The 27,898-nt window shown below is 45.6% G+C and overlaps 1 protein-coding gene and 1 pseudogene across 24 annotated transcripts in view; both read right to left on the bottom strand.

Annotated features, from left to right (window-relative positions):
- Positions 1 to 27,898, bottom strand: part of LOC107994781 (myocardin-like) — a 291,174-nt gene that overhangs the window by 33,246 nt on the left and 230,030 nt on the right. The gene's annotated exons all lie outside the window — the stretch shown is intronic.
- On the bottom strand, positions 11 to 26,468 carry LOC133666974 (uncharacterized; annotated as a pseudogene).

The following is a 27,898-nucleotide window of genomic DNA, read 5'->3' as shown; positions in this document are numbered from 1 at the left end:
CGAGCACTGTCAAGTTTCACGCATTATCACAGCTCATCTGATTTTCCGCACGGGCACTGACTAGATGATGGAATAATCCTCTTCGAAAATTCACACCGCTCCTGGCCACCGTACGATGCTCGACGCAACCCAACAATTTGCGGATCCCTGCAACCATCGAATCTTAGAATCGATACTCGGACGCACCTCGAGGAATCTCTCGTGGCGAGAGAGAGAGAGGACCCTTCCCCCCTCCCCGCTCGATAATTTCTTTCTCAAAGAAGCGGAAAAACCAAATTAAAGATAATCATCGTCTCGGCGGAGAGAAATATTACGTATATCAAACGCAAGTGACTCGGCCAATATTTTTAAGCCCGCTCTTCGATTCGTCCGCTCGTCCTCCTCGTTGCCTCCATTCGCTGGAATGTTGCCCGAACACTTTATGAACACGGTTACATTTTTAACCACCGGCCGCTTAATTAATCGTCAACATTTAAACAATCGCCCGTTCGTGATATAACACTTTCTCTCTTGGCTCCCTTCTTGATTGGAAACCACGACTACGACGGCCCACGGTTTGAATTTCACGCGCGTTTTCTCCTCCTGCGCGCAGCACGTACACGGGAATTGATTTCACCTTTATATATATATATATATATCTCGTTAACCGCGTGCACAACCGTTGCGTTTCGCGCGATTCTTTCGACTAAAGCGGAGCCCGCTAATAACTACGCCTAATCGACGCGGGGATGACGAATCGCGTCGCGTAAGTAAGCTCGCTCACCGCGCGAACAATAAAATTGCGGTGAAACGATCAGGCTCCGCCCATGGAACAGAAAATCACCACCTAATGATTTATACTTATACGATGCACATATACTATACATAAAACACAAGCACAGAATCGAAGCTGCTGATTGGAAACGGAGAGTTTTGTCCGAGAAAAATCTTTGACATACACACACACACAACATATATCGCACACGTATGTTCACGATTTAATTTCAAATTGTTGAATTCGTTCGAAATTACGCGTAGTAAAAATACGCGAGGAACGAATAGAAGGCGGAAATTTCGGTCTCATCGCGAGAACCTTCTCTGTTACCGCGGGTCCAATTAAGCTTAATTCAATTTAATTAATCCCCGATCTCTGGGTCCCTCCGGAGGGCATGGAGCGGGCAATTAGCGGCGAGAGATCGGTCTCAGCGCCTAATCGTATCAAATTAATAGAGTTCAAGGATGGCGAGGACGATTTTTTTTCCCTCCCTCTCCTCCTCCTTCTCGTTCGATCCGTCCGTTTCTTTCGGTACTTGCGTGGGCGGCGTTTCGCCGCTGCACGTCGCGAAATTACGGTGAATTATCGGCGGCCGGTCGGAGGCGCTTCGTGGAACTTTCGAAAACGTGAGAGGTAAACACTTGCCCGGCGGCTACCCATTCAGAAAAATTGTGGTGAGTGAAAGCAACGCAAAAAAAAAAGAAAAAGAAAAAAAAAGAAAGGAAAAAAGAAAAAGAAAAAAAATGTCGATTCCCGCCATAGAAAACGAAGAGGTTTCCTCTCCCCACGGTTTTCACGGAGGATATATCGCGTGGTAATTTTGTATGGGGGACGCGGTTTTCTTTTTTTAAAGCTTTATCGAAGATTCTACGGTATAATTATCAGGTAGCCGGGGTAGAACGTTAGCATTAAAATCAAAAAAAGAAAAAAAGGAAAAAAGGAGCGAAACCTGCCACCTTGAAGCATCGCGTTTATAGATGAGGCCCGACGACAATCAATTATCCTATATGGAAAACGTAAACAGTCCCTGCCTCGTAGGCGCTCGTGTAAGACGTTACGTGCTATTACCGACAAATCGATTTATCAGTCTCACGCATAATTAACACCTTATATCCGTCGTATTCAATGTCTCTACAATCAGAAACATAATCTCAATTTTATGTATATATATATATATATATACTTCGTATTTCTTGACGATTCTACTTCATTTCGAACGTGGCTCCCAAATTTGGAATCCACCTTAATACATCGCGTTATTACTAGAGAGTTGTATTCTTACGACATGTTATCCGATTGTGAGTTCATAAAATCGTTAAACGTACGACAACTACACATTATATACGAATGAATATGACTATTCTTAAATATATAAATGATACAGATAAACCAAAATCTCGATCTCGTTCGCAATTAACTGCGAACTCTACTATTCTGCAACTCATTAAATTTAATGCACCATCGAAAATGGATTACATAACGAATTATTCCCCACAGCCGAAATCCTCTCTCTAAGATATCTCGCCGATCGCTCGCGGATTAATTCGAAACAACGTGTAATAATTACAAACTTCTACAAATCATCACGATTACTGTAAAATTGAATTTCGGTTTTTGAAAAGTCCAAGATTTCGATCATTCAAATATATATATATACTTTTTTAATCGATTTAATTTACAATCGATAGAAAAGCGGTCGGTCATCAATTGTCCCGATTCCTGCAAAATCGAGGAGGAGTCGAAGGAGGACCGGCGGCCGGAGACTTCGATGCCCGCGAAAGCGATGCGCCACGCGGCGCGCAATCGCGGCGAGTGGTTTCGCCACCGGGCGACGACGTCGCTTTTCGTCCTCGACAGGGCTTAATAACCGTCATCGGGAGAGCATTAAAACGCGGCGGCCACGAGGAGGCTGTGGAAGCGGCAGTGAAAGTTGACAAAACACGGTGGAACGTCGGTCGACCGACGTGCGTACCACGACACCCACGTAACCACGTTTAATTAACACCGAAATTATCGAAGCTTGGGCCGCGATCACGCGCAGATACGATCGTTCTCTCGCACTAAATAAGCGCCCACGTAATCACGCGACTCTCCTCCCTCCCCTCCGATTATTATGTACATTTTTAATTATCTCGAGATCTTGGTCGCCCACCGAAGACGCGTTTACTTCGCGTTTACGCTCGATCGTTCGTCCCCTTTATTGCGAATCCTTCGTTTCGCAATTTTTCGCAATATGTTGTTTCCATCGCTTTACAGCGATAACGCTCAATACTTCGTCGACGAACGTTCTTAGGATTCTTTTTTTAATGTTTAATTTTGATTTTAATTCGAGGTAGATATAAATTATCAAAAGTCATGCAAAGTGGGAATAAATGTTCTTTTTTTTCACTAGAATTTAAAACAAACTTGTATCATCTGCTCGACATCAATATTCTGTTTTATATACTGAATTTTGGTTTCCTTTATCGTAATAGTAAAGAGAAACATCTTCAAAACGATGAAAGAAATTCAAAAACACGATAAAATGTGCGGTTTAGCTTCTATGGAAAAGGAATCTTGACGTCTAATCCTCTAAATTTCACGTCGTCGTGCACGAATTTCGAATAATTCGAGATGTACCGCCCACGAAATACTCCGCTCGAAAATTCCATCCCATTTGTATGTTGATGGTTTCGAAAGTTTTCCCTCGATAATCCCGATAATTTTGATTTCAATTCGATCTTCGAGCGTCTTCGAGATACGCGTTTCCTAGGCTAATTGATACGTAACACCGGGTACCATCCCGTTTTCTCACCCTGTTACCGCAATTTCCCCTCATATATACTTAGCGCAATCCGATTTCACGTTTCTCCCAATTCGCAACCGCTGTTTTATCCGTATTACCACGGTTTGCCCCACCATTAGGTGGCATTATCGCATTATCGCGACCGATTACGCAATCGCAATCAGTTCTACCGGATTACTGGTATCGCGGATCGAGATGCGTGTTTGCCACGTGATTACCCGTAATCACTGTTATAAGCTCGAGATGAAGGATCAAAAAAAAAAACGAGATCCTTGGCGTATACAGGGTGTTCTACATTCGATCCTAGATAGATACAAAATACAAAAGTTGATGCGCGAATATGCTTATGGAGATAAACAAATAATTTACATCGTACAATATATTATCTTATTTTTTCTTCGTCGATCTGTCATCAGATCTCTTTTCTTTCTTCCGAATTTCGACGTGATCCTTGAACGTTGATGAGATATTATTTGTTTACGAAAAGAATGGATGAAGAAATCAATTAATTAAGGAGGATAAAAAAGGAGAAAAGAATCAGTGAATATGAAGGAGTAAATAAGATATTTACGCGTATTAATTTTTTCGTTTTCTAAGTATCGAAATATTCCAAGGATCGAATATACGGAATATATTCGAGCACCCTGTATATTCTCAATTCCCGACGAATCTTTCTTTCTCGATTTTCAACCTACTTATCACGGACATCGTTATTAACCGGCGGGAATTCGATCCGATGTTCATTAATCCCGCGACGCTTTTCTGCCGTTTTACAACGCCCCGCTTAATTAACCATGGCCAGGTTAATAGCGCAATTTGTTACTTTAACGACTTATCGAGTTACGAAATTAACACACTGGCCACTCTTGTTTATCGAATCTTCTCCTTTGCCACTGTTCGCGCAATCGATGTGAGATAAAACGATACGAGTTGTTACAATTTTAGAAGTCGATATTTAACCTGAACAATTTTAATACATATCGGATGGGAAATGTTCAGCGAAAACGACGACAAGACGATTGGATCTAATTAGAATTTTGAAATGAAATCGTCATATCTTCGAAGAAGTGTTCTTCATCCGCGTATTTACATATCCCAAATAAAAGCAATATCTCAATTATCCCCGTTATTCCAACCGAAATCAAATTATCGTTTCATCCAGTAGACGAGTAACTTAATTGACGCGGTTAATATTTCGATATAACCTACATCCGTGTATATATATATATATATTCTCTCGAGTCACGGTACGCAAGCACGTAGAAAAGTGTCGATGACGAGTTAAAAGGAGGGAGGGCGGCGGATTATCGAGGCGGATCACGGCCGATCCCTGATAAAAGCGGCTCGTCAGCCGAATTTCAGGAGAAAAAGTAAAGGGGGTTGCGAAAGAGAAATCGGCCGGCGGACCCTCCTGATGCCTGAGGAGAGGAATCGGTTGGCCCCTCCCACGAGGCTCCCTGGCGGCTGGCTGGGCTGCCTCGGCCTCGACACGCATTTCCAAAGACTCTTTTCGTCGTCACGGACCCATCAGCCCCCCTCCCTCCCCCGAGTAACCGTCGATTCTTATCTGATCGTGCCGATCCTCCCATGATCTTTCACTGCGGCTCTCGCGCACGAATTTTATTTCTCGCGTCGGACCACGCGTTCGATGGAAAACGGAACACGATCTCGCGCCCGATCCCTACGCGGTTTCGATGTTATCTATATGCCGGCCGACAACTGACAATCAAGGATTCACGATTTCACGAAACATTTCGACTCGAGAGAGAAACGAACGAATCGACGACTCAATGATGATAACGACTCGGTGGAAAGTCAATAAGATGCCATCCTCGTACTCCTTTTGGGAATAGGGGAATATCTTGGAAGGATATAATTTTGCGAGGCTTGACTTTGACGCGAGCCGCGTCCTGTCAACAGGAGATACAACAGGCATTACCGGTGAAAGTGGCGTGTACCGCTAAACCAAAATGTCCACCACCGTCTTCTTCAACGGGGGACTAGCACGCACTTTGAAACGAAACCGGATCCCGTTCCCAGCGAATATTCGAGTCATTATGGCACAGTGACAGCTCCTTCTTCCACAGCGAGAGAAATAAGTTTACGAACCCGGTATCGATTCGCCCAAGGGGACCCCCCGATTTTTTTTGTTTACCAATATCTCCACATTCGAACGCAACGTGCCTCTACAATCCAATATACTACTTCTCCATTATTCGTCATTTTTTTCCCCCCAACTTGACGTGAAATATTCGTTCTTGCTTATTTATGCTTATCCACCGCTTCGTCTTTAAACCCGCGGTTAATCCAACGGACGCTTGCTTACTTTTTCTCCATAAGGAGTAGCAAATCCTTAATCTTCAAAAGTCTGCCTGCAAGAACGGTTGCGTCGAATGGCAGAAGGCGAGATCCCAGTCAATTAAAGGGGCCGCGTTACTCCTCGTCGGCGAAGGATTAAAAGCTCCTGCTCTTCCTTCGCCGATCGAAGGCGGAATCGGTATGAGAGAGAGACATTAACGATCGCGTTTCAACTTCGATATCCGGGATCACAGTTGATTTAATTATTGGAATCGGTTGGTTAACATAAGCGATAAGACGCCGCCACGTGTCCTCGCCATCGAGATTATTTATCGACGAGATGACGGGGGGCTCCTCCCTCCCCCCGTTCCTTCGATCGAAAATAGCACAATAGCCGAAGCTCATTCCGCGAGCGAGCGTAGATTGTCGCGTAGGAGAAACGGTTGTTAACGGCTTTTCGACGTTCCCTCGACGAAAAGCATTGGCGCTGTCGCCTTTTCGAACGGTCGAGGTGGACGACGAGTCCAATCCCTCCCGTCGCGTAAAATCTACTCAACCGAAACCCACGTAACCGAAACGTAAGGCGAGAAAAACGAGAATTCCTCTCCTTCTTCTTCCCCTTTTTTCCTCTCTTTCTTGCTCCTCTCCTTTTTTCTCCTCTCCTCGAGGGGGCATTGGAACGGCGAGAAGCGGACAACCGAAGGTGGAGCGAGAGAGCGAAAATAATAATCTAAAGCGGGCTTCGATTATTGTGTAGTTGGAAAGAAGTGACAGTTGCACTGTTTACTCCTCGTACTTTGACAAGAAACGGAGAAGACGGCACTGTATTCGCACAGGCTGGGTTGCTCGATCATCGAGATTCCAGAGCAGCGCAGCTGTCCGTATACGCCACTCGTCGGGATTACTTATTCGTTCCGTACGTATTTCTTCACCACGCGCATAGCCGAGTTTATCATCCCTCCCCTCCCCCCTAAATATTCACTTCTCGAACGGATGCACAGGCACGAGGACAGAAAAACTGGCGCGGAGGCACAAAGGAGGACGAGCGGAGAAGAGCGGGCTATCCGGCGAGATAACGACAGGATGCGCACCATTCAATTTCATCCGCGAGGAGCGTCGGCGGTCGAGCAGGAGCATGTTAGGCGAGGCACACCTCGTACCACACCGTCCTTCCGATCGACACACGCGCACACACCATCGGCAAGCACAAGTCACGAGTCACACCACCGTCCAAATTCTTTTCTTATTTTTATCCCTCCACGAAACTAACACCACGATCACGTAGACAAACAGATACATATATATATACGTGTACACATACATACATATCTATCTAAGCACAAAAGAAACACTCGTGCTCCTAGTGGCAATCCTCTGCTGACGAACTCTCTTTCCCTCTCTCCTTTTTCTTTCTCCTTTTCCCCCCCACACCAGAAGTGCAAAAAAAACTCCCCTTCCCTCCTCGGGTCGAACACCCCACAGGGTATATCGGCGCGGGGTTGACCGTTCGGGGTTCGCGCACTATAAATACCGCACACACGTCGAGGGTCGCGCGCACGTGGCGGAGAAGAGTTGGCTCGAAGGCTCGAGGCTCGAGGCTCGAGGCGAACAACAACGCGGCCGTTCCCAGCGTTTGGTGGAATCGGTCGGAGGCGGGGGTGGTGGGTATGCCGCGGGCGGGATATATCGATGGACGGATCGATCGATGGATCGATCGGTCGGCCGGTGGTTCGATGCGGTGTCGCGCGGCGCGGCGCGTCGTGTCGCGGCACGACACGCGATAGAAATGGGGAAAAAGGGAGAGAGCGAGAGAAAGAACGGGCGACGTGCACGGGCGGCGACGGAGAGAGGGAGGCAAAAAGGGGAGAGAGTGGGAGGGAGGGAGAGAGGGAGGCAGGCAGAGAGAGAGAGAGAGGGAGAGAGAGAGAGGTGGGAAGAGAGAGAGAGAGAGAGAGAGAGAGGGAGGGAGAAAGCACGCGCTTCCTGGGAGAGAGAGTGCGATCTGCGCCCGCTCTCTCGGCTCGTCTCTGACTGGTGTTGTGTGCGCCGCTCACGAGAGAGCACAGCCTGTGCGCTGCGTGCTGGTACACGGCCTGGGGGCCACGTGACACGGTCCCCTGCAGGAGGTAGGACCGCTTCGTCGCCCAGCGTCCCTACCCCACTATTCCCCGTTGTATGCGTCGGCGCGCGTGTTTATGCGATTTGCGCGCCAGTGTGGAGCGCGCGTGTGGGCCGCATTACGACCGCTGGCCCGTGACACCGAGCCCACGGCGGAGGGAGAGGCCTCCGGCTCCCTCTCGCTTCCCACCGAACGAAACCTTCGCGCGCGTATTCGTGCCCGACAACATCCGACCGAGCCAGCATACGAACGCCACAAGATCCTTCCAGTCGAAACTGAAGAAGATCGCCCGTGCGACGAGCGAGACAAACGGGACGGGCGAGAAAAGAATCTTTGAGGATCGAGGAGGTCGAGAGAGAGAGAGAGAGAGAAGGAGGGGAGGGCAGATTTCGGAGGAGTAGAGAGAGAGAGAGAGCCGCTGTCGTGGCATCCTGCGCAGCGAGTGCAAAACGATGCAGAGGCGGGTCGAGGGGAATCGTCGAGGACTGCTCCGCGGCGCGGTGGTGGGGGTAGCGCGGGCCTGGTGGTGGGGGGAGGGGGCAGCATCGAGTGGGAGGACTGGGGCCCCGTTCCACGTCGCGCCAAGGTGGGGGGCGTCCGGTCTGTCCTTGTTCCACTCGCTCCGTGGCCTTTTTCCCCGCCGTCAGGCGGGAGGGCAGAGGGGGAGGAGAGGCACGGTGGATGCAGGTAGGGGTGGGGCGGCCTACGACCCCGCCAGGCGCGTGCCCCGAGTCAGCTCGTATACTCTACCGCGCACGATTGATAACGAGCCGTGGCGTACCGCGGTGGTTTACTGCCGCGAATTTTTCGGCTGACCGACCGAATCACCGGCCCCTAACTCATTTCTGCGCGCTCCTTCTCTCCGCCGCGGCGAGAGAAGAAGTGCTTCGCACTCGCACCACCGGACGACGATCATCGGTCTCGCGTGAAATCGCGGCCAATTTGGCGAGACAAATTATTCGGGATATCTTAGAAAGCAGGATGAATTCGATTTCGATCGAATCTCCGTTATCACGACCCGTCGAACGCGTCCTTTATTCGTACGAGTTGTTGTCCCTGGAACGAGATGAATCGGTTTCGCGCGTAGTTTCAGTGGTTGGCCGTGCCAATCTATTTTCCGCGCGTCGTCTAATACCGCGGAACAGGCCTCTCGTCGAAATATATCCCGTCTCCCATCTTTGCGCAAGAGGCGCATCGGTTTCAGAGGGACCGGGTCCGTTTCACAGCCGCGATATCGTAGCTTTCTCGACGGTGGAATAGATGAGACAGCCGAGAGGTCGAGACGAGAGCCAGGCACGGTGCTTTGCTTGGTTTACGAATATCTGGGAAAAGATGACGGAACGAGGACTGGTGCTGCATCGCGCACCAGTGTATTTATAGAATAAACGAACGAAGAGGATCGTAAGCTAATGGCCGCATAAATAGCGCATCTTTCTCGAGAGGCGGCCGCGACTTTTTAACCGGAAGGAAAGCTCTCTCTCTCTCTCTTCGAGTTTTTAAAAGCGGCTCGTAAACGAGATTCATAAATCCAGGCCCTCGTTCAACACGGCGCGGGCCGGTGTCGCGGCGAGTGTCGCGAAGAAACCGATTATCCGGCGTTGAACACGGGCTGTAAAAAAGTTACACGAAGGGCGAAGGGAACAAGGCGCGTGATAGGATTACCCGATGGATGGGTCGGGGAGGGAGGGGCCGAAAACTCGAGGAAGTACGGACTTCCGCGAAACGCCGATGGAATTTTAAACGATCATATGTTCCCCTCGAATCCTGGCCAAGCCTCTGTCAAGCTCTAGATATATTTAAGCTTTTCGTATTTTTAGATTCAATTTTTTCGACAGAGAAAATTAACATAATTTCTTTGTAAAATCTTGGACAATCTCTCACGTGGAAAAGCATTTTACCTGGTTATTATAAAAAAAGAAGGAGAATCAGTAGCACAATTCGCAATATTATGTCGAAAAGGAGAAAACATATAAGTCTAATTATACGTGCAAGGATTAGATTCGATATAGAATAAAGATCGTAACAGGGCGTTTATTACGTACTTTTCTCGAATGATCGGTAAGATAATTATCAGACGCGATATCCGAGGATAGTGGGCCCGATCGTTTGACCGGAAGTGAAGTCGCCCACGCGATCGATTCGTCCGTGATAAGTTGGCGCCGCGGGGTGGGGGCCCGCCAGGTACCCGTGGCGTGCTCGTCGCCGATCGGGTCACCTCTCTCGCCCACCGTTTCTGTGTTTTGTAAATCGAAAAGTCGATTTCGGAATTGCTCGCTACCGCCCACGTCGACCTCGCGTTTTCGACGAAACAACGTCCGGCTTCGCCTACGTCCGGCCAGAAGGGCGTCATCCCAACTTCTGAATTCTGATCTCATAACGTTGTTCGAACAACGCGGTGGTTGGCCCCCGACAACGAGGACACTCGTCGAAGGGGAAGAAGAATTAAGGAAGAGCAAACTCGTGTTTGGACGAGATGTGGAAAATAAGAAGAGCAGCAATTACTCCTTAAAATGTCATCGACTCGCTCGAGTCAAAGTTCGTGTCACGCTTCCCTATATTTTTGAACGGAGAAGCCTCGAATAAAGTTGCATTCCGAAACGTGTTTCACTTGGCCATTTATTTTCGATTTTAAGAATTAAATTTTCGTCGCGATTACGAGGATTATCTTCGTAAACCTGAGACGATTAAATAAACGAAACGAAAGGAATGTAAGAATGGAATGTAAAATACGACGTCGATGGCGATGATAACTCTCGCGTTCTCGAGCGTGCAAAACAAGCGTGAAATCGAAAGAAGGCCCGCGAAAAGGCACGGCCAAAGAGTCGATCTTATTGACAGTCGGTTGTTCGTCGCGGTGGATTAAGGAAACGGGGCTTAGAGAGAGATCCTTGCAGACGATCGTCTCTCGTTGACAAATCGTTCCGATTGTCGCGTCGCCCTTCTTATCCGCTTATTACACCCAGGGCCCAGACCGTGGGACTGATCGATGCAACCACACGGTTAACGTCTAATAAGCCTCTCCCTACATTCTCTCCTTCTACTGCTCCGATAATCCGGACTCGGATCGAATATTAAGTCCGACCTGTTGAAAATCCGATGACACCTCGAGAATCGGAGCGATTCGAACTCGAGGATGGATCGTGGTCGAGCTGTGCGCATCGAAGTCAGTTCGAGTTTAGCAAAAAAAAAAAAAACTTCATCAGAGATAATGAATAAGGTCGAGCGAGAGAAACGAGGGAATGAGACGAAAACTAAAGAGAAATGTTAACAACGTTAATTAGAAAGTAGTGGTACTGGTACGATTAGATCGTTAATTAAAACGATGCTTACGTATAACACGAGAAAATGGGTATCGCATATTCAACAGTATATAAGAATTAATCCACTTTATGATTCGTATTCATTCAACCGTATAATGTGCATATAATAAACTGCGTGGAAATTAATCGACTATCTTTCGAGTTAGCCGTAAATTTGACGAAAATTCGGAACGAGCGAGTTAATCGCAATTAATCAGCTTGTCGCCGTTGGTATATACGTATTTTACATAACCCCCGTTAATTAACTGGCTTGATTAACTACCACCGCGACGATAACTCTCAACACCAAGTTCATAAACAAGCCGGAGAAATTATCTCCCTCCGCTCTGAAATTTGGCCCCTCCTCCTTCGATCTAAAATCGGCTATAAACGTTAATTAGCGGCCTCGCAGTCCATCGATAGTCGACGACCTTCCCCTCCTAATTTATGAATAACGATGGCGCGATCCTCCTCGTCATCAAGGATGGCGGCGGCGAAGGAGGAGGAGGAGGAGAAGCGGAGAGACGGTGGTTTTTGCCACGATCCGCTCGAAGGTTGTTCTATTAATTTTCTAACGCACTGTCCGAGGGAATCGCGAGGTGAATGCCGCCGCGTCGCTTCTTACTCGACGATCATTACCGCGTGTTGGGAATGTTAACGAATGTTTCGCACGAGGTTTTGCCACCGTTGCAATTTTCGCCGCTAGTTTCCACCGGTTTAACGGGGGATCGACGATCCTCGGCCACGTCGGGCACCGGTTCCACGACCGATTTCGATCAATTTCCACAAGATTTTCCCCGGAAGATTAATCGGCAGGTTTACCTCTTGTTCTACCTCGAACAAGGTGATTATTAACTATGAATTGAGATTTGAATAACAACAATAGCAAAACTCCAGGATCGACTTGAAAAGTAGATCATAGATGTGCGTTCATCTAAATTCTAGAAAAATAAATAACGAGGATTCCGAGAGGGGAATTTGGGTCAAAAATCGAAACTCACCGTTATCCGATTGTTGATTGGAGTTAATTGCAACGCGATTAAATTGGAAAAGGGAGTTTTTTTTTTATTCCGAAATTGGAAGTCTTGGAACTTCTAAATGTCTCTATTGGAACGGCAGCTAATTATCTTGGGAGAGCAAGATGGCCGCAACGTATTGGAATTCTTTGAACCGCGAACGACGATACAATATAAACACCCATTAGAGATCGAATTCGATCGGAGCAATGTTGCACAGTTACCGTTCCAATTATCTGCAATTTGTATTACCGTTTGCGCTGGGATCTTTAACGCGCTTGCACGTCATATATAGGCGACGATCAGGGACGATTAATTTCGACGGGAAATTCGCCGCGATTGCAAAGGCGAACGTCTGAAATATTTCTGACGATATCGGACAATAATTCAACGAACCGTTGAAAGGTAGCTGAAAAAGAAGTTTCGTTAACAACCAATTTTTCTTCTGCTTTCGTCGTGCTACTTTTAAATCAATCTTTAGGTAAAAATCGTTTTAAAAAATGATTATTTTTCTTAATTACATTACATTAATTTTATCTTATTTACATTTACATACTTCTCCAGTTTCTAAATAAATTTTGTGGCATTTAAATTTAATACAAATTCATAAGGAATATCACAAAGATTTGTTTAAGTTAGATTTTTTTAACATTTTTGATAATGATCGATAACGATTAATAAGAAAAGAAAATTTAACGAATATTGTTATTTAAAAAATACGTGTAAACCAATTATTCAATTCACAATTATTTTAAAAGCAATATGTTTTCAATTTGATATTCGATTCGAGGATTGCTCGGGTAAATGAGTTTTTAAAGAAAAAGCGTGTTTCGAGGACGGCCCGATTAAAATTTCTCACGAGGCCGACCAAAAATTTTTCTCAACCAACACTTGACCGATTTTTCAGAGGCAGGTTTCCGTATTATGCGATAAGCATCAGTCTCGTAGCTCGTCTGAAGTGGCCTGTAAACACAGCCACCTGAACTAGTTGATCGTGGGTGCCGCGCGGATACGAAGCAGGAATTCGAAGAGGCTCGAGAGACTTGGGTACCGTGGAAAAGTGCGTCGTATTTCAATGCTCATCCAGGCCTTATTCAACCGGCATTATTATACCGTTTCACACGTTGGCGGAAAGCTTCTTCGATTATTCGTTCGATATTCTACCATAAATAAGAAATCTTTACTTTAAAAGTAAGTAATTCAAATTCAACTATACCCCGACTTGTACTAATTTTGAATTTTTACTTTTCTATTTCACTCGGATTTCGATTGGACAAAAAAAAAGAAAATTACGAATTAAGACGATAAATATTAGAAACCCGTAAAAACTGTGTATTATATCCCTCGTTATACTCCAGTATGACTCAACGGATCGGATCGGTATTGCGTGGTGTGACCGAAAATTCGGCCGAGCACCAAAAGATTTACACGATCCTCGCCCGCTAATTTATGCATTCTCGTGCATTCGAGGGCGTTAAACACTCTCGTTTAGAGAGTCAGCAACGGCGCGAAATTAAGAGCGGCGCGATGCGGATCGTAAAATAATTCTGCGACTCGTGGAGGGATATGACGCGGCGGAGGGATGTTGCGCAATCGATCGCTCGACAAAGAAACAGAGGCAGAGAAACAGAGAGAGAGAGAGAGAGACGAATCGAAATCGAAGGAGAACCGAAAGGAGACGGCATTACCTTAGCAGCAAAGACCAGATCGAAGAGCGCGCACCCGGCACCACTTAAAATTCCTCCATGATAAAATTGTATTTATCGGCAATATATTTCGGCATGTTCAACGCAACGGATGAATATTGGAGGGAGAGGGAGAGGAACAGTAGTGCGCAATAAAAGCTGTCGCTATAAAATCCGTCCCCTCGCCCTCGATAATAAACCCTCGATCCGACTTTCCATTCTTCCTCCCCTTTCCACGCGACCTCCTCCGGTCTTTTTCTGTTTATTGGGCAATTAGAGGTTTGCCGGGTTGCGTGCTCGTCGCGCGACATTATAACACTTTCCGCGGCCGAGCAACGCGCAACACCGAGTTCAAGGAGTTTGCGTTACGACATAAAGCGGCGCTGCGTTACGCAGGCCAATTACGCCCACGCGCAAGCCTCGGTGTCGCGCATTATGAAGTTCTTTATATTATCGAAAGAGAATACTTTCCGCCACAATAAGGCTGAACCGTCTGATCACCACTTCGTAAATTCGCGGATTTAACCATCCCCCTTCCTTCCCCCGGATCGAATTAATCGCGTTGTTATTCGAATTCGTGATCATTTATCATATCGAGATTCTTATTCGAGAAAGAAAGTAGAATTTGAAGGAATATTTGACGTGGGAGTTGATGTTATGAAAAAATAATTTTGAAAATCTAAAGATTAATATATATATATATAATATAGAATCGGTTATTATAGCATTCAGGAAAAAGTAAAAACGAACGTGTAATTACATTTCTGGAACAAAAATACGTTTGGAAAAAGTTGTCGCTCACGTATATTTAAATTTTCTATTATAAATCCGCACGATAGTCGAACCTAATAGTTGAACCGAGATTTATCGCGGCCGTTTCGCCGCGGGACTAATTTAATTCGCCGCGAAATAAACTTCACGGACCGGTGGCCGGCGCCAGTGCAGTTTATTCCGCGATAACCTTTTGCCGGTGAATAATATTTGCCTTATGGTCGGTGCCGCGACATTGACGAAAGAGAAAATTACCGAGCAAGGGAGAGAGAAAAAAGGAAAATTGGACGATTCGAATTTCGCAATTGGATAGCTCGAAACAAGGAAACGTATGGATGACGACCCACATATCCACGATTCGAAAGAACGTTTGGCTTTCGCGTTTTGACCACGGCTAACAATAGATCCCCTCCAAGTTGCGTCTACCTCGCTTCAACATCTCGCTCATAACGCTCTTCGACTCGTCACTTATTCGTGACGAGTTATCAAAGAAATATTCCAATTTTTCGATTCTTCACCATAGAAATCTTTATAATACGAGTAGTCAAAAACTCAAAGTTTGGAAAGTCTTCTTTAAATCAAAGAAGCTTTTCGAAAATTTAATTAGAAGACTGTACGATAGGGTTTTTGGATTATTTGAACACGAATTTGGAGAAAATCTCAAAGATTAAGCAAAGAGAAGGGGAAAAAAGAAAAAGGGATTTCGAGCTTCGTAAAATTTTTCGAATCATTCATCTACAATTTACAGGCGCGTAAGATATTCCTCGTTTATAAGGGAAAGATTTATGAAGATGCGATAGTCATAACCGAAACGGTACGGTTAGATACAAGGTGCAGAATCGCTTGAAAGATCAAACGGAATCGTAATCCTCTTGTTTTCGGGACATAGACGCGGAATAGTTGTGTCTCTGAGTTGGAGAGATTTGTAGGGATCTATTTAGCAAACAACTGTACGAGTTCACCTTCGTTGAAACGGTTGAAAATTCGGTTGGTGCGATGAAAAAGACGAGTGCCCGTTTGGCAACCGGCAGACTAATAAAATAAATTGTGCGTGAAGAAATTCGTGCAAGTTATGTCATTGTGCGTCACTGGCATTTAATTTACAACGCGCTATACGTGACCAGTGATCTAACCTCCGAATAATTCTTCTAGACAATATATATACGTGTACAACCTCTCTTGTGCATTTTCCTCTTCGAACAATTGGGATAATTAGGAGAACGATATAGATGACGGAATATCAAAATTATGGATCACGTAAATATTCGAGAAACACTCGAACAATCCTTAATAACAATCGAAAAGTATTTCCATAACCTCGAAAATAAAAATCTCCAAATTGTACAACAAACTAATTAAACAATATACATAAACACGTATGATCGTATCATCACGAGGATATTAACGGGCACTCATCTTCGATAAAGATGTTCTCCTGGACGTGTTCTCGGACATTCAAAAGGCCCAAGATTAGGATTAATAAAGCTGACAAATGAACACGAGCGAAAGCGTTCGTCTCTATCCGCAGATATAAATAATAACAATCGCTTCAAATGTCCCAATTCGCAATATCAATTTTGTCCAACAATATTTGCTTAAAGCTGAAATAATCGTAAAACATGGATTTCCACCGATCGAGCAACAAAATAATTTCAAAGAGGATCCTCGACAGGCATGCGGAAACGGCCGAGCTCGTATACTGGCTAACAGATCGTCCATTCATATCGCGGGCCGTGGCGTGCCAAAAATCCGTTGAGCATTCGATAAAGGCTTGCATGCGTGGTCGTCCGAAATGGCACGCGCTCCGAATAAAATTTTCCTTCTCGATATGCGAATCGATTCCGCGTTCGTGTGGGCAGCACACGAATTCGTAAGCGGACGATAAGCATGGAGGCAATTATCCGCCGATGGCGATCACCGGTTACGAACGTGTTTATTTGTTCTGGCAGAAGACGAATGCCAGAAATACGATAAAAGCCATGGCGACGATTAACGGGAAGACGATTGGCGGTTAACTCGTGATTTTTGTACAGGTATTTGCTCGGATAGTGTGGGACGTTGTTTACGCGGAATACGTAAATTGGCAAGGATGTCGTTGTTAATTCGTGACGCCTTCAGAACATATATATATACATGTGTATTAATATAAGCAATTTATCGAAATATAAAATTCCACGCATCGTTTAGATTTGTAGAAATTCGAAATGTTAATTCATTCATCCTAATAAGGGCATTGCAAAGAAAAATAGAGTTGAAAGTTTGAAAATATAATATTCTTTCCTGACAAGATATCGGTGACAGTAAATATATATATATATATATCTACGAGTCGATCCGAAATGGTACCTGCGAAGGTAGCCAGTAGGCAAATTGTTGTATACGCGTTCACCAAGTGGTATGACTTGGTTTCTCACGATTCTGTACACGTCAGAAATTTATTACAAGAAGTTCACTTTCAACCGCCTCCTAATTGGCACCGGGTGCCATTTTACTTTATACGGTATCCCGGGCCGCTTCTGTGTTTTCAAGCGAGCAGAATTTGCGTGACCGCGAGATTTATCGACAGCCGGTTCGATTTCCTTTTTCTGCGTTCGAAACGAGGGAAATATTTCCTTCCCGCGAAAGAAAAAGAAAGGAAAAAGGAAAAAGAAAAGGGAGAAAAAAAATTAAGAGTAAGGGGCACGGTTAATTACACCAGGCCGCGTACACGAGGATCATTAGGGCGCCGTCGAATTTGTTACGCGTTTCTAAAAGCAAATAAGAAATTAATACCCGGCTCCGTATACACTTTACACGTCGTTAAAACGCGACGAGTGGCGTTGGCGTTGCATCACACGCACGCCAATTAAAATGAGATTATTGAAACGTCACGTCCATCAAAGTAGGTTGGAAAGAGGAGATAGAGGATCCGGGGGCAACGTGTAATTTCCAACGTGTGTGCCGTTACGGAACGGAACGAGGTCAGAATGAATTATTACAAACCCTTCTCGCGTTCGAGAACATCCCGGAAACAACTAGCGAGAAAAAAAAGGAAAAAATCGAACTCACGCGCAAATACAAATCCCCTTCTTCGACTGGCGGATGATTTGACGATCGTACGAAAATCGGTTCGTTGGAGCGCGCTGCCTTTGCATCTCGCGGCGCGATCTCTTCATCTCTGAATCTTGTGCTGCGTTTCCTGCGACGACGCAGAGAGGATGCAGAGGAGCGGAACAGAAGCGGTGGTAGCGCATGGGATGATCGAATCGGGACGATAGCATTGCAAGTGTTCGCTCGCTCACTCGAGTGGGACTATTTTTCCTCCTCCGGCTTCCTTTATCCCGGTTGGTACAGATTCCACCGCGAGTGCGGCATAACCGCGATAAATTACGAGGGTGGAAGGCCGAAAGGGAACGTTGTTGTCCGCGAGGAGGGAGGGGGCGGAAGAGAGAGAGAGAGAGAGAGAGAGAGGAGGGAAAGGACGAGTGTAAGGAAGAGCGGGGCTCGAGAAAGAAAAACGACGGGTGCAGCTCGCTTTGCACACAATTTCCACGTGGTCGTCGGCCGCGGCGGCGGTATCTTTGCGCGAAAATAAAGTGTCGTTGCCGGCTCGCGCGCTCGCGCTCGCGCACGCGGGAAAGAGAAGCGAAAGGAGCGCGGGTAAAGGGAGGGGGAGGGAGGGAAGGAATGGTAGTGAGGCCCTTATTAACATTTCTCCGGGATTCGAGGCGAGATTAAATTGACAGGAAGGATTTGCGAGTCGTTTGTTACCGGCTGCCCCCTTGTCCACTCTCCTTCTCTCTTTTTCTGATGTCCCTCCTTCCTTCCTTCCTCCCTTAGCCTCCTTGCCTCCACGTCGGATTTGTTTGCGCGCCGCTACAAAAGCCGATCTCCTCTTCCTCCTCTTTCCTTCATTCACCTTCGTCCTCCCTCGATCGGATCTCGTCCCCTTCGATCACTCTTTCGCGCTCGATCTCTCTTTCGACTGCGTTCCTCGTCCCGCCGGATACGTAATTATACGCACGCTCCACGATATATCGATAATTAATACGCGCGCGGGGAGGGAAGAGAAAAGGGAAGAAAAGGAGGCGGATGCAACGTGGATTTCCTTGATTATAAATTCGAAGGATGGAATGTACGACGACGTTAAACTCGTCCAACATTTTTCGATGTTCTAGAATTTGTCAAGTCGTTTATAAAGCAAGTTGATTCCGAAGGGAGCTGATTAACTGGGGAGGGAGAGGGAGGGGGAGAGCTCGGGCGCGTGTATAAATGTAACGAGGGAACATCGAACGACATGGAAATATGCGAGTACATCGTGCGGTCGTGGAAAACTTCGGAACGCCATGTTTCGATGGAAATGTCGCGATTTGCATAAATTAGTCGTTGTCGTAATGATTCCAGTCGACGCGGTGTTCTCCGCTTTGGTGAGCGCCCGATCTACAACGCAGCCAACTATCCGGAAATCGTGCCTCCTTTACAGCACTTGAAAACCGTATCTATCGCGATGGCGAGGGGGATCGGCATAACCAGACACGCTTCAAGAACCAACAAACTTGTAAAGCCTAAATTAGTATCGTTACGTTTCGAGCTCGTCAAATGCAAGGCACTGGAACATCTATTTCTTTTTTTTCCCCCCCACCCCCTTTTTTTATCGTAAGTTTATTACGAGGACTGGTTCCAATGACTTCTCGCATTCTGCAATACACGTATACGTTCTACGTATATATATGTGTGTGTGTGTGGAAAAATGTTGACTACAACTCTATGAAATCCCGCATTCGAATTCCATTTTGGACGATAAAACGTTGTCATGATTATTATTCACGGGAAAGAAGATTTGCGAAACGCGACGATGCGATTTATCCTTAGTTGCAATTATCATTGAAGGAAAAAATTAAACCAACGTGATCCTTATTGATGTCCACCCTTCTATTCGAAAGGGATATAAATATAGGATTTTATACATTTCCATCCGTTTCCATCCTCTAAGAATTAAAACCCGGAGGGAACAATCTCCGACGAGTATCGCCAGTTTTGCTCGAACCATCTGGCGGGCAAGGTACTAACAAGAAAGCGCGATAGATCTTCCCGAGGGCCACTTGTATTAGCGTCGCCGGAACAAGCCGGTTGCACGGCGGACGGGCGCAGCCGCGATCAATCGCGACAATACGTATTCACGATTCACGATATCTCGGCGGAGAGCGGCGTGTTCCGGAGCGGGTACCGCGCGTGTGAGCGCGCGATCGCCGGAATGCAGGTAAGTACATAGTCGTGTTCGGCCGTCGGCGTTGCCCTGCCAGACGCATTTCTCCCGATAGAGACGAGAGGGAAGAAAAGGAGGGGAGGGAGGGAGGGAGGATTCGAGATCCCGCCGATCAATCCATCCGCCCGTCGATCTCGATCTCGTTTTTTAATTACGCACCGGCCTCTCGAATCGCTTCGTCCGTGGATGAGTGACGTAACGTTTCGGAGTAAGAGTTGGAGTAACGATAAAAGCTATCCTTCTTTTTCAAAGTTTCTTTTAAGTAGTTTTGGCAAGAGTTGTTTGCAATTTGGAATTTTTTGTTTTTGTTTGATAGACGATAATGGAATAGTTTTAACAATTGGAAGAATGGAATAAATTACTTTTATATATTATTATGTATATGCGTGTGGAAGTTTAGTAAAAGTCGGACAACGAACGCATTTGCTACACAAGTGTAGTAATCATTGCATCGGTTCCTGGTGCGTTCCCTTAATCACATGCCCCTCATTAGTAGGCGTCAAAGGTACCGACTATGTGGCGAAAGCCGAGTCTCTTTCTTCGCCACCAATCCCTTTAAACTCCGATTACGCCTTTTTCTCGCGCGGCAGGGCCAGCCAACGAATTGGGCCGCGCGATGAAAGGCCGATTTTTTCGAATTTAATGAACCGAACGAGACGCCCCGATTTCTCGATCGAAGAAAAAGAAAAAAAGGAACGAAATCTCCGATCCACGTGGCACTCTGCTTTTTACCAGTCGGAAGTTTTTAATACTTATCCCGCTCTGCGCTTGTTTAATGATCGACGATGAGTAATCTTCTCGAAAGAATAAGAAGAACAAAAACCTTAATCAACAACGATATCGTTGAAATCTGAAGAGTTCCGTAAAAGGACTCAAAGAAGAAGTATATAAAAATAGGGCATCTCGAATGAAAGAAGAAATCGAAAGGGAAACATTCTCACATAAACTTTTCCTTCGAACGATACATAAAGGAATTTGTAGAACTCGTGGCAAAACCGTCCGCATCAAAGTACCCCATACTCTGCAGAAGGAACAACCTCGTAACGAGAAGCGTTTCATAATTGTCCTTAATCTCTCTATCGCGCGGCGACTCGAGATGTTTCCAAAGAATACCGGGAATTCCTCGCAGGATGTCGCACATTTCACTGAGTCGAGACGGCCGAAAACGTATCGCCACGACAAGAATCGCGCGATAATTTCCACGCGAATGTTCGAATAGGTTCGGATGCGCATGCGCCCCGACAAGTTACGGGAACCTGCGCGCTAATGATGCGCAAACGACGTTGATTTACGAGGACCGATATCTCCTCGCACAATACAGGCGATAATTTCGCGGTCGTTAAATCAACCTCGGATTCTGGGTGAAACGTCGCCTTGTCTGTGGAATGGCCCCTTTGAATCGGTCTATTGGAGTTGAACCACTATTTCGAGAACTATTCTAAGTCGGGTCGAGTTGTCGTCTTATTAACAACGCTCCTTTCGACATCTGTCTCCCAGCAACCAAGCTAATAACTGCGCCGGACACTTGTGGCACTGCATTGTGCAAAGTTCTCGATATCCAGCGGGAAATTTGAATTGGGACGAAAATGGAACACGATACGAACGATGCTCGAAGGTATTATAATTTTTTATTATATACGGTATAATCAGATACTTTTATCGTCTCGATACAATTAAATATTAAATTAATTCGTGAAATCAATTAAAGATATTTCGTTAAATCTACAATTTCGTGTAAACTCTTTATTAATCAAAGGAAAAAATATCTCTTCTAGATATGTTTCTTCTTTTTCATAACGACGATTTTTCGCGATGATCGAGTTAATTTAGATTTCAGATTGAAAATTATTAAATTTTTTTTTTTGTATCAATTAATATACCGATAATTTGTTAAAGGTGAACGTGATAAGATATCGAAAACGTTTCGATCCAGTTCCATTTGCTCGATGTAAATGGCGCGCAGCAGAGACGACGTTCGAAACTTTATTCCGACTTCCGAATCGAATTACTCCATAACGCTCGTTAATTCCTCGAGTTTTTACAAGCGAGATAGCAAAATCTCTTCATTCTTGCGGGGAGAGAGAATTCCATTACCGCGATCGATATCTCGATTAAATAGAAGTTCGATCCACATTCCACGAGGTACCGTGCGAGTTAGCGAGGCGGTATGCGGAATATGAAGTATCATTAAATAACCGCTTTCAATAAGATCCACGATCCGCGTGTGGCGTGCATCAAATATGATTTTCAACCAATTAAAATAACTTTTTTCCTCCCCTTTGTAAAGCGGAGGAAAGAAAAATAATGCGGGTAATTGCAAACGCGCGTTCCGTAATTAGGGAGTAATAAATCGTGGCTGATGTCATAATTGAGCGTGCAACGTGTTAAGTGAAATAAGGTTAGGCAAATTGCTAAATAGCGGCGTTAAAATAATACTTTGCATGTTGTCCAACGATATTTCGTTCGAAACGTGAGATAAATCATTCGCGTTGCGCATATTTCAATCGCGAGATACTCGCGAGCCGCGTATATATATATATATATATATATCTTCTATCGTATTTAAACACTTTCTAAGAAGGAAAAGGGAGATTAATAACCCGATTTTTACACACGCGAACATTATACCGATACTTTTTCCCTTTTTTCCCTCTCAAACTTTACAAAGATAGAGATAACATTCCGACGTTAATGAAACACTTCCACTTCGAATTTCGCGTTTCACATTCAAATTCAATCGATCCACATTTGTCCACCCACAAATGTTATCAATCAACGCGTCTTGCAAATCTTTCGCCACGTATTCGTACTCGTTTATCGAGCGCCTCCCAATTTTTTCCATCTTCCTCTTCCAGTAAGCAGTCGAATAATATTATCCAAACTACCGTCGATACAGTTCCGCGCTCGTCTTTCCCCATATACAACGAATTCTCTCGTAAACACGGGCGAGAAGGAGCCGGCATTAAATCTTGCCACGTCGTAAGCGGAGATTATTCACCGGCGGCGCAGCACCGCGTTAATTGCTCGTTAATTACCCTTTATCGCGTATCGCCGCGCCGTGTGCACCACACGCGTGTACCTCGGTCACTTCGTTATTCGGCAATTATTTTCGATAAGCGGCGGGCTGTCGGTTCGGTGGTGCTCGAACGACGAAACACGCGGTCGGATCTCGCGGTGGATCTAATTGATCCCCCTGGATACCTTAAATTTTTCGACTTTGCCCGAGAAGACAAACGTGACAGGGTGGAAGCGAGGGGAAACGAGTTCATTTGAGGAAAACGAAGGACGGTGTCGTAAGAAGAGGTTCTTCTTGGTTCGTGCTCGTTTTTATGAAATTTCTATTATGGATTGAGCCAGCGATCGAATATAGACTATATTATGTTGGTATTTTTGCGAAGCATTATTACACGGATAATAAATTAAAGAAAGTATCATTATCGAAAAATCGGAGTGCAAAAATGTGGAACGTAGATAAATTTTTGTCTACAATCGTATTAAATATCGTATTAAGTATTTTTCAATATCGAAAAAGAAAATCAGAGATTGAGATTTGAAAATTACCTTCTCTTGGAATAAATTTGAAAGATAGTGGAAGATGAGGCTTTGACGCCAAGATTAATTCAACGATCTAACAACGTAACGTGATACGAGATAAAAAGTTTTCTTTGATCGAAGATAATATAATCGAGAATTACGGCCTCGTATCGTATCAGTCTTTTCAAACAGAAATTAACACAGATTAAACAACACTATCGTTTACAAAAGAAAGGGGAAAAAATTATTACACAAAGATTTATCATTGGAAATTCCAAAAACGGAACGTTAAATTGTAATAATATTCTTTTCAAAGGTTCAAAAATAACGTCGCTAAACATCTGTGGAAAGTATATTCTCGAACTCGAAAACATACAATCGATGTACCGCAGAATCGATTTCGACGTGAACAGCGAAACGCACGGTAACCAATTTAAATTAATGCCGCTCTTAATGCGCCTTACGTGTTTTATGCGTTTTCCCCGCTTTTGTCGTATTTATAGCTGTAGTCCCCCGATGGGGTTTTCGACTGGCCGCGGCGTTTGTCATTAAAAATTAAAACCATTCTCCTCAGAGGACGGTTATTTCTTTCTTCTCGAAATTTCATTTCCAAATTTCACACTACGGATGGAAGACGACACTCGCGCGGCGGAAACTTAATTACACCGGATTACCTGCGAGAGTGGTAAGATTTATCACGCACCGTCGAAATAATATTGGAAAAAATCCGGCAAAACTGCGCGCTTTCACCGTAGAGACGCCGGTGTCTTTGTTGTCAACTTCCTTATACGAAGGACCGTCCTTGCTTGCGCCACAAGATAAACTGGTCACGTCGATTAACGCGACATTATTTCGATTCCTCGCCTCGACACCACCGCAACATCCTCCCGAACGTCAGGAAACGTCGAAACCGCTCTGCCTCGATGCACGGAGATCCTATCCACGAATCTCGATTCCCAAAAAAGAAAAACCCCTTCGACGGGATATTTCACGGAGAGAACAAGTTTATTTTCTTCTGGAAACAGAGATCTCTTTTTTCCTCCTTCTAAATTCTAATCCATCGAATATATTAAACAAAGATACCGGGTGGATTTACGTAAACGGGGGGAACAATTTTCGTTCGTTGGATCGAATGCCCGATCTCAATCTTCCTCATCACTATCATTTTTTGATTCCATAAAAATAAGAAAGGAAGTAGAGTTAATAATCGTAAGGCTCGATTTCCACGATCGCACATTTAAGAATAACTCTGTACTTAACGAACGATTACCAGAATGGGCATCAAACTCTCGCGAAATTCCCGCGACTCGGTGAATCGCGATGTGGGTCAAGGGCCTACGAGCGCGCCTGCTATCAAAGGAAGTTACCGCGCGCGGGCTTTTCGTTAGTCACACTTCGACTCAAGGAAACTGACCTATTCATCTTTCGCGGAACGTCGAGCGCAGCCTGCTCTGTCCTCGATTTGCATGGTGAAAGAGAGACAGAGAGAGGGAGGGAGAGAGAGTGCGCGTGTTGATCCAACGCGATTAAGCGCGGTCACAATAAATTCCCATTAAACGGCACGTCTTCCCTATTATGCACGCGCTGTCGGTACGGATATTTTTACGTGATTACACTGGACGGAAAGTTGCGCGTGAAACGCGATATCGTAACGCGTTATCCACGCAATTGTAACGAGGAATTCGTATTCGAAATAATTAGATAAATTCGAAGTTCGTTTCACGGGCAATTTTCCCGGATCTAATCGCTAATGATCGTCCATCCAAGTTTTCCAAGGAAAAGAGTTATATACAGCTGTAGGATGTATCGATTTTATTTAGAAATAAAATCACTCGTTTCAACGATTTCGACGTTAAAGCAGAAAATCCTGTCGAGAAAAATAAACACGCGTTTATTTCCAGCGAGCGGTATTGTACACGTAAGTACGTATGTATGTAAGTAACGTCAACTTTCATCTCGCGAGACGGCTTATCTGAGCGCACCAACGTGTACACCCATCCGGCTATCTGTTTATCTGCCGACCGTGGAAGAATCATCGGCATGCGTTTCTACAGCGGTTAGGATGCGTGCAAACACAATGTAATGCCGCGATAGCGCTCGTGTTACGTGCCCTCCTAGTGTCTTCGCGTTTCTCGACGTGGCCTGCGGACCACGTTGCATGTTAAGCGCGGTCGTGCCCCCTCGAGATACGTCCCTTGAAAATCAAGCGCGTGATACCATTTGTATCTCCCCTCCCCCGTCTTCCCTATCGATCTCCCGATACCCGGCGAGTTAACCGCCTACGTCAAGCGCCTCTCTCTCTTCCACGAGAAAACGGGGGGATTCAAGGGGGAGGGGGAAATATATACAAAGGAAGAAACGATAATGGGAACGAACCGAACGAAATCGAGTGAACCGAGAGAGGCCATAGAGCACGCGCGCATGCGCTATTGCCTCGTCGGGGCTACCGGGGCTGTAGCGCATGCGCCCACGCCTACGAGCGCACACAACGCTCTCTGGAATAAATGCGTGTTTATCGCGGCGGTGGCGGTGGCGGCACTGCTTTTGAAGCTGGCAGCCAGCTCGTGCTGCTGCTGCTGCCGCTGGCTTCTTCTTCCTCCTCTCTTTCTCTTTCTCCAGGATGCTCGCCTCTCTTCCTCTTCTCCTCGCTTCTCGTGCTCGGCACGGAGAGAGAGAGAGAGAGAGGGGCTCCCTCGCAGATGGGCCCGTCCGATTTACATAAGGCCGTGCTCTCCTCCACTCACACCGCCACTCGGTGGCCTCTCTTATTAACCGTGCGCGCGCGCGTTTCACGCACACGCGTACCGTTTATTAAGGGCGCAGCGCACGAGCGCGCACCGCGGGGACACAGAAGCGCCGCGCATGCCTTGTTGCGCTAACAATACGACCGCCCACGTACGAGATATCTCGTTTTATTATTATCCCTCTGTCCGCTCTCTTGCCCTTTCCGCCTCCTCCCTCTCCCTCCCCTCTCTCCAGCTTCTTCTCTCCCTCCCCGCCTCTCTCCTCCGCTCGTGCTCGTGCTGGATCCCTCGCTTCTTGCTCCCCCAACCCTTTTTTCTTCTTCCACCAGCGCTATTACTTTTCCTCCTCTCCTCGTTGTCCTTTTGCTCGGCGACCGCTAGAGTATCTCGATGTGCCATCCCGCTTGCAGCTCCTCTTCTCCTCCTTTTCCTTTTTGTAACCGAGATCGGGTACGAATCACGAATCGAAGAGTTCGCGTGGAAATCTTGTGTTTATCCCTTCGAACACTTCTCGTGGGTGAGAAAAAATTGGAGACGAGGGAAGGGATTTCTACCCCTTTTCCACCTAGTCGGCTGTTGGGCCCCATCGGGATCAATATATAACGCGCACGCGCTTGTGCTCGAAATGGCAACGAGTTACGAGGAAGGGACCACCTGCGTCAAATCGCATTATACGAGAAACGATACATAATCGCGCGGGCAAACTGGCGTGCCTGTGTACATACCTCGCCTCATAAAGTCGTAGCTACGACAATGTTCGCCGGAATCTTTTTGTCTGTTCGTCCATTGTTCCGCCACGTCGTCGAATCGTCCTCTATTTGCTGCTACAGGGTGTCGTTAATATCGTATACGGTCTTTATATGGATATCAAAGGTGTATGGACATACTTCTCGCATAATGGTAGCGTTTGCAACGCTGTTTCGCTCCCCTTTTTCTACCCGGTTACCGGAGTTACGTGCCCGCCGCTATTATAATATCTTGCTCGTACACTTTTCTTCTCTTCTTTACCCCCTTTCCTTTTTTTATCCCTACACGTTTCTCCTTCCCCTTTTTTTTCTCCTCCAATTTTTCATCGTTACGTCGCAAGTACCATATTGCCTCATTCTAATAACATAAAGGAACACGTGAGGTCTTCGGCGGTAAAGTTTATGACACGATCGTGAAGGACGATTATTTTTGAGCGGAAACATTAAAGTATTAGCTGCAATTACTTCTAGATGCACTTTAGAATTTTTAATTTCTTTAATGCTCAATAGTTAAACGCGTTATAAACCCGATATTTTCGAAGCCTAATAATATATCACCTAACTTGCAGTGCCAATCGGATGCCAAGTTTCGAACTTAGAAATCCGTGATCTTTGGAAATCTCCAAGATTTCACGCTCACGTTTAAATATCCATCCTCCCTCGCCGGCAGCGAAGCTGCACCGAAGAGGGTAATCGCATAAAAATGGCGACATTTGGAAATGTTGTCAATTAATTGGAATCGATGTACGATTTTACAAGAAACACCTTAATCTCTCGAACAACTCGTAAGAGCGATTATCTTCCGTTAAAAAACCTTTTTATTCCTTATTTCATTATCACCTCGCAAGATTAAATATCACGATAATGAATTCGCACCATCACATTACGAATGGGCGCCAAGT

This window comes from Apis cerana, linkage group LG1, assembly GCF_029169275.1.
Source record: "Apis cerana isolate GH-2021 linkage group LG1, AcerK_1.0, whole genome shotgun sequence".
NCBI classification, from domain to species: domain Eukaryota; kingdom Metazoa; phylum Arthropoda; class Insecta; order Hymenoptera; family Apidae; genus Apis; species Apis cerana.
The sequence above is the reverse complement of the archived record's forward strand: the minus strand, read 5'-3'. Positions and strand labels throughout refer to the sequence as shown.